The sequence below is a fragment of the Pseudophryne corroboree genome, chromosome 8 (genome assembly GCF_028390025.1).
Source record: "Pseudophryne corroboree isolate aPseCor3 chromosome 8, aPseCor3.hap2, whole genome shotgun sequence".
NCBI classification, from domain to species: domain Eukaryota; kingdom Metazoa; phylum Chordata; class Amphibia; order Anura; family Myobatrachidae; genus Pseudophryne; species Pseudophryne corroboree.
The window spans coordinates 167,718,795-167,725,522 of NC_086451.1; the positions used below are offsets into that span (position 1 = coordinate 167,718,795).

Genomic DNA, 6,728 nt, shown 5'->3' on the forward strand with positions numbered 1-6,728 from the left:
GTCTCTGTGGCGCAATTGGTTAGTGTGTTTGGCTACTAACCAAAAGGTTGGTGGTTCAATCCCACTCAGGGACGTAATTGATCTTGTTATCAGATTTTGGTGATCTTTAAGTAGACAAGTCAAAATTTCAAACCCCCTTTTATGGTGTAGGGTACCTGGCCTTCTCTGATGTAATCAGAGTTAGATTTGATTCAGTGATTTTATAAAAACAGCTAGGAAGCACAATTTAGCAGTGGGTTGCAGAGAAAAAGAAATATGCTGGCAAAAAAAATCCAATTGAGTGATTAAACAGCTCTTCATTTTCTGGCTTTATTTTTATGCTAACAAATTTGTTCTCTGAAAAGTGTCCACAAAGCCAAGTCTCTGATTAACACCTTTGTAGGGATGGTTTTTCACCTATTACTAAATTAAACTTGCTTCATTGGAAAGGCAGCAAGATGCATCCTCATTTCAATGTCTACTGAAATAATACAGGTTGACACCAGGAAACATTAACGCCACTGCATCCTTGCTGCTTTCTCATGTAGAAGACTGTTTAATGTGAAAACAAGGTGATATCTAATTAGCACACAGGTAAGGAATTAAGAAAATCTTTATTTAAGGGTGAAGATGTTTCTCACAAAATCGTTGCCCCAATGCATCATTGAAATTCAAGCTGGAAAGATGATTTTAATATATCACTTGTACATTTTGTATTGCTCTTCTGGTGACAATGTAGTTTGTTTTTGTCAATTACCCTTTTAATAATAGGGTAAAGAAAATTAAGTGGATTTTTTAAAGAAAACTATACTGTCAATATACTATTAAAACAAATTAAAATGGTAAAAGTTATTGTACTTTAAGTAAAAATAAAAGAGCAAAAATATCAATCCCAGTTTTGATTACTTTAATTAACAAAAAAAATGCATATAGCAGAGGATAGTTTCAATCTGACTACCTCTGGGTAATGGGCCCAGCATGCTTCCATTGCAGTACTTTGCTGCACATGTAAGTGCAAGAGATCCTGAAGCACTCACTCATCATGGGAAAGTACCAATGTGTTTCTTCATTGGTTGATGGAAGAAACATCTTACAAAAACTCTCCAGATTATTGACTTTTTAAAGTTTTTCTAGGAAACGTTCTAGATGTATGCTTATTAGACTTTGTCAGTATGTACTTTTTGCAAAGTGTCTCTGTGGCGCAATCAGTTAGTGTGTATGGCAATTAATTGAAAGGTTGGTGGTTCAATCCCACCCAGTGACGTAATTGACCTTGTTATCAGATTTTGGTGATCTTTAAGTAGACAAGTCAAAATTTCAAACCCCCTCTTATGGTGTAGGGTACCTGGCCTTCTCTGATGTAATCAGAGTTAGATTTGATTCAGTGATTTTATAAAAACAGCTAGGAAGCACAATTTAGCAGTGGGTTGCAGAGAAAAAGAAATATGCTGGCAAAAAAATCCAATTGAGTGATTAAACAGCTCTTCATTTTCTGGCTTTATTTTTATGCTAACAAATTTGTTCTCTGAAAAGTGTCCACAAAGCCAAGTCTCTGATTAACACCTTTGTAAGGATGGTTTTTCACCTATTACTAAATTAAACTTGCTTCATTGGAAAGGCAGCAAGATGCATCCTCATTTCAATGTCTACTGAAATAATACAGGTTGACACCAGGAAACATTAACGCCACTGCATCCTTGCTGCTTTCTCATGTGGAAGTCTGTTTAATGTGAAAACAAGGTGATATCTAATTAGCACACAGGTAAGGAATTAAGAAAATCTTTATTTAAGGGTGAAAATGTTTCTCACAAAATCGTTGCCCCAATGCATCATTGAAATTCAAGCTGGAAAGATGATTTTAATATATCACTTGTACATTTTGTATTGCTCTTCTGGTGACAACGTAGTTTGTTTTTGTCAATTACCATTTTAATAATAGGGTAAAGAAAATTAAGTGGATTTTTAAAAGAAAACAATACTTTCAATATACTATTAAAACAAATTAAAATGGTAAAAGTTATTGTACTTTAATGAAAAATAAAAGAGCAAAAATATCAATCCCAGTTTTGGATTACTTTAATTAACAAAAAAAATGCATATAGCAGAGGATAGTTTTAATCTGCCTACCTCTGGGTTATGGGCCCAGCATGCTTCCATTGCAGTACTCTGCTGCACATGTAAGTGCAAGAGATCCTGAAGCACTCACTCATCATGGGAAAGTACCAATGTGTTTCTTCGTTGGTGGATGGAAGAAACATCTTACAAAAACTCTCCAGATTATTGACTTTTTAAAGTCTTTCTAGGAAACGTTCTAGATGTATGCTTATTAGCCTTTGTCAGTATGTGCATTTTGCAAAGTGTCTCTGTGGCGCAATCGGTTAGTGTGTCCGACTACTAACCAAATGGTTGGTGGTTCAATCCCAACCAGGGACGTAATTGACCTTGTTATCAGATTTTGGTGATCTTTAAGTAGACAAGTCAAAATTTCAAACCCCCTGTTCTGGTGTAGGGTACCTGGCCTTCTCTGATGTAATCAGAGTTAGATTTGATTCATTGATTTTATAAAAACAGCTAGGAAGCACAATTTAGCAGTGGGTTGCAGAGAAAAAGAAATATGCTGGCAAAAAAAATCCAATTGAGTGATTAAACAGCTCTTCATTTTCTGGCTTTATTTTTATGCTAACAAATTTGTTCTCTGAAAAGTGTCCACAAAGCCAAGTCTCTGATTAACACCTTTGTAGGGATGGTTTTTCACCTATTACTAAATTAAACTTGCTTCATTGGAAAGGCAGCAAGATGCATCCTCATTTCAATGTCTACTGAAATAATACAGGTTGACACCAGGAAACATTAACGCCACTGCATCCTTGCTGCTTTCTCATGTAGAAGTCTGTTTAATGTGAAAACAAGGTGATATCTAATTAGCACACAGGTAAGGAATTCAGAAAATCTTTATTTAAGGGTGAATATGTTTCTCACAAAATCGTTGCCCCAATGCATCATTGAAATTCAAGCTGGAAAGATGATTTTAATATATCACTTGTACATTTTGTATTGCTCTTCTGGTGACAATGTAGTTTGTTTTTGTCAATTACCCTTTTAATAATAGGGTAAAGAAAATTAAGTGGATTTTTTAAAGAAAACTATACTGTCAATATACTATTAAAACAAATTAAAATGGTAAAAGTTATTGTACTTTAAGTAAAAATAAAAGAGCAAAAATATCAATCCCAGTTTTGATTACTTAAATTAACAAAAAAAAATGCATATAGCAAAGGATAGTTTCAATCTGCCTACCTCTGGGTTATGGGCCCAGCATGCTTCCATTGCTGTACTCTGCTGCACATATAAGTGCAAGAGATCCTGAAGCACTCACTCATCATGGGAAAGTACCAATGTGTTTCTTCGTTGGTTGATGGAAGAAACATCTTACAAAAACTCTCCAGATTATTGACTTTTTAAAGTTTTTCTAGGAAACGTTCTAGATGTATGCTTATTAGCCTTTGTCAGTATATAATTTTTACAAAGTGTCTCTGTGGCGCAATTGGTTAGTGTGTCTGGCTACTCACCAAAAGGTTGGTGGTTCAATCCCACTCAGGGACGTAATTGACCTTGTTATCAGATTTTGGTGATCTTTAAGTAGACAAGTCAAAATTTCAAACCCCCTGGTATGGTGTAGGGTACCTGGCCTTCTCTGATGTAATCAGAGTTAGATTTGATTCAGTGATTTTATAAAAACAGCTAGGAAGCACAATTTAGCAGTGGGTTGCAGAGAAAAAGAAATATGCTGGCAAAAAAAATCCAATTGAGTGATTAAACAGCTCTTCATTTTCTGGCTTTATTTTTATGCTAACAAATTTGTTCTCTGAAAAGTGTCCACAAAGCCAAGTCTCTGATTAACACCTTTGTAGGGATGGTTTTTCACCTATTACTAAATTTAATTTGCTTCATTGGAAAGGCAGCAAGATGCATCCTCATTTCAATGTCTACTGAAATAATACGGGTTGACACCAGGAAACATTAACGCCACTGCATCCTTGCTGCTTTCTCATGTGGAAGTCTGTTTAATGTGAAAACAAGGTGATATCTAATTAGCACACAGGTAAGGAATTAAGAAAATCTTTATTTAAGGGTGAAGATGTTTCTCACAAAATCGTTGCCCCAATGCATCATTGAAATTCAAGCTGGAAAGATGATTTTAATATATCACTTGTACATTTTGTATTGCTCTTCTGGTGACAATGTAGTTTGTTTTTGTCAATTACCCTTTTAATAATAGGGTAAAGAAAATTAAGTGGATTTTTTAAAGAAAACTATACTGTCAATATACTATTAAAACAAATTAAAATGGTAAGTAAAAATAAAAGAGCAAAAATATCAATCCCAGTTTTGATTACTTAAATTAACAAAAAAAAATGCATATAGCAAAGGATAGTTTCAATCTGCCTACCTCTGGGTTATGGGCCCAGCATGCTTCCATTGCAGTACTCTGCTGCACATGTAAGTGCAAGAGATCCTGAAGCACTCAGTCATCATGGGAAAGTACCAATGTGTTTCTTCGTTGGTTGATGGAAGAAACATCTTACAAAAACTCTCCAGATTATTGACTTTTTAAAGTTTTTCTAGGAAACGTTCTAGATGTATGCTTATTAGCCTTTGTCAGTATGTGCTTTTTGCAACGTGTCTCTGTGGTGCAATTGGTTTGTGTGTCTGGCTACTAACCAAATTGTTGGTGGTTCAATCCCAACCAGGGACGTAATTGACCTTGTTTTCAGATTTTGGTGATCTTTAAGTAGACAAGTCAAAATTTCAAACCCCCTGTTCTGGTGTAGGGTACCTGGCCTTCTCTGATGTAATCAGAGTTAGATTTGATTCATTGATTTTATAAAAACAGCTAGGAAGCACAATTTAGCAGTGGGTTGCAGAGAAAAAGAAATATGCTGGCAAAAAAAATCCAATTGAGTGATTAAACAGCTCTTCATTTTCTGGCTTTATTTTTATGCTAACAAATTTGTTCTCTGAAAAGTGTCCACAAAGCCAAGTCTCTGATTAACACCTTTGTAGGGATGGTTTTCACCTATTACTAAATTAAACTTGCTTCATTGGAAAGGCAGCAAGATGCATCCTCATTTCAATGTCTACTGAAATAATACAGGTTGACACCAGGAAACATTAACGCCACTGCATCCTTGCTGCTTTCTCATGTAGAAGTCTGTTTAATGTGAAAACAAGGTGATATCTAATTAGCACACAGGTAAGGAATTCAGAAAATCTTTATTTAAGGGTGAAGATGTTTCTCACAAAATCGTTGCCCCAATGCATCATTGAAATTCAAGCTGGAAAGATGATTTTAATATATCACTTGTACATTTTGTATTGCTCTTCTGGTGACAATGTAGTTTGTTTTTGTCAATTACCCTTTTAATAATAGGGTAAAGAAAATTAAGTGGATTTTTTAAAGAAAACTATACTGTCAATATACTATTAAAACAAATTAAAATGGTAAGTAAAAATAAAAGAGCAAAAATATCAATCCCAGTTTTAATTACTTAAATTAACAAAAAAAATGCATATAGCAAAGGATAGTTTCAATCTGCCTACCTCTGGGTTATGGGCCCAGCATGCTTCCATTGCAGTACTCTGCTGCACATGTAAGTGCAAGAGATCCTGAAGCACTCAGTCATCATGGGAAAGTACCAATGTGTTTCTTCGTTGGTTGATGGAAGAAACATCTTACAAAAACTCTCCAGATTATTGACTTTTTAAAGTTTTTCTAGGAAACGTTCTAGATGTATGCTTATTAGCCTTTGTCAGTATGTGCTTTTTGCAAAGTGTCTCTGTGGCGCAATTGGTTAGTGTGTCCGGCTACTAACCAAATGGTTGGTGGTTCAATCCCACCCAGGGACGTAATTGACCTTGTTATCAGATTTTGGTGATCTTTAAGTAGACAAGTCAAAATTTCAAACCCCCTGTTCTGGTGTAGGGTACCTGGCCTTCTCTGATGTAATCAGAGTTAGATTTGATTCATTGATTTTATAAAAACAGCTAGGAAGCACAATTTAGCAGTGGGTTGCAGAGAAAAAGAAATATGCTGGCAAAAAAAATCCAATTGAGTGATTAAACAGCTCTTCATTTTCTGGCTTTATTTTTATGCTAACAAATTTGTTCTCTGAAAAGTGTCCACAAAGCCAAGTCTCTGATTAACACCTTTGTAGGGATGGTTTTTCACCTATTACTAAATTAAACTTGCTTCATTGGAAAGGCAGCAAGATGCATCCTCATTTCAATGTCTACTGAATTAATACAGGTTGACACCAGGAAACATTAACGCCACTGCATCCTTGCTGCTTTCTCATGTAGAAGTCTGTTTAATGTGAAAACAAGGTGATATCTAATTAGCACACAGGTAAGGAATTAAGAAAATCTTTATTTAAGGGTGAAGATGTTTCTCACAAAATCGTTGCCCCAATGCATCATTGAAATTCAAGCTGGAAAGATGATTTTAATATATCACTTGTACATTTTGTATTGCTCTTCTGGTGACAATGTAGTTTGTTTTTGTCAATTACCCTTTTAATAATAGGGTAAAGAAAATTAAGTGGATTTTTTAAAGAAAACTATACTGTCAATATACTATTAAAACAAATTAAAATGGTAAAAGTTATTGTACTTTAAGTAAAAATAAAAGAGCAAAAATATCAATCCCAGTTTTGATTACTTAAATTAACAAAAAAAAATGCATATAGCAA

At 34.6% G+C, this 6,728-nt stretch overlaps 1 non-coding gene across 1 annotated transcript; it reads left to right on the forward strand.

The window, feature by feature from the left end:
- TRNAS-ACU (transfer RNA serine (anticodon ACU)) lies at positions 1-74 on the forward strand. The gene has a single exon. It is a non-coding gene; the product is annotated as a tRNA-Ser (tRNA).
- The last annotated feature ends 6,654 nt before the right edge of the window (positions 75-6,728 follow it).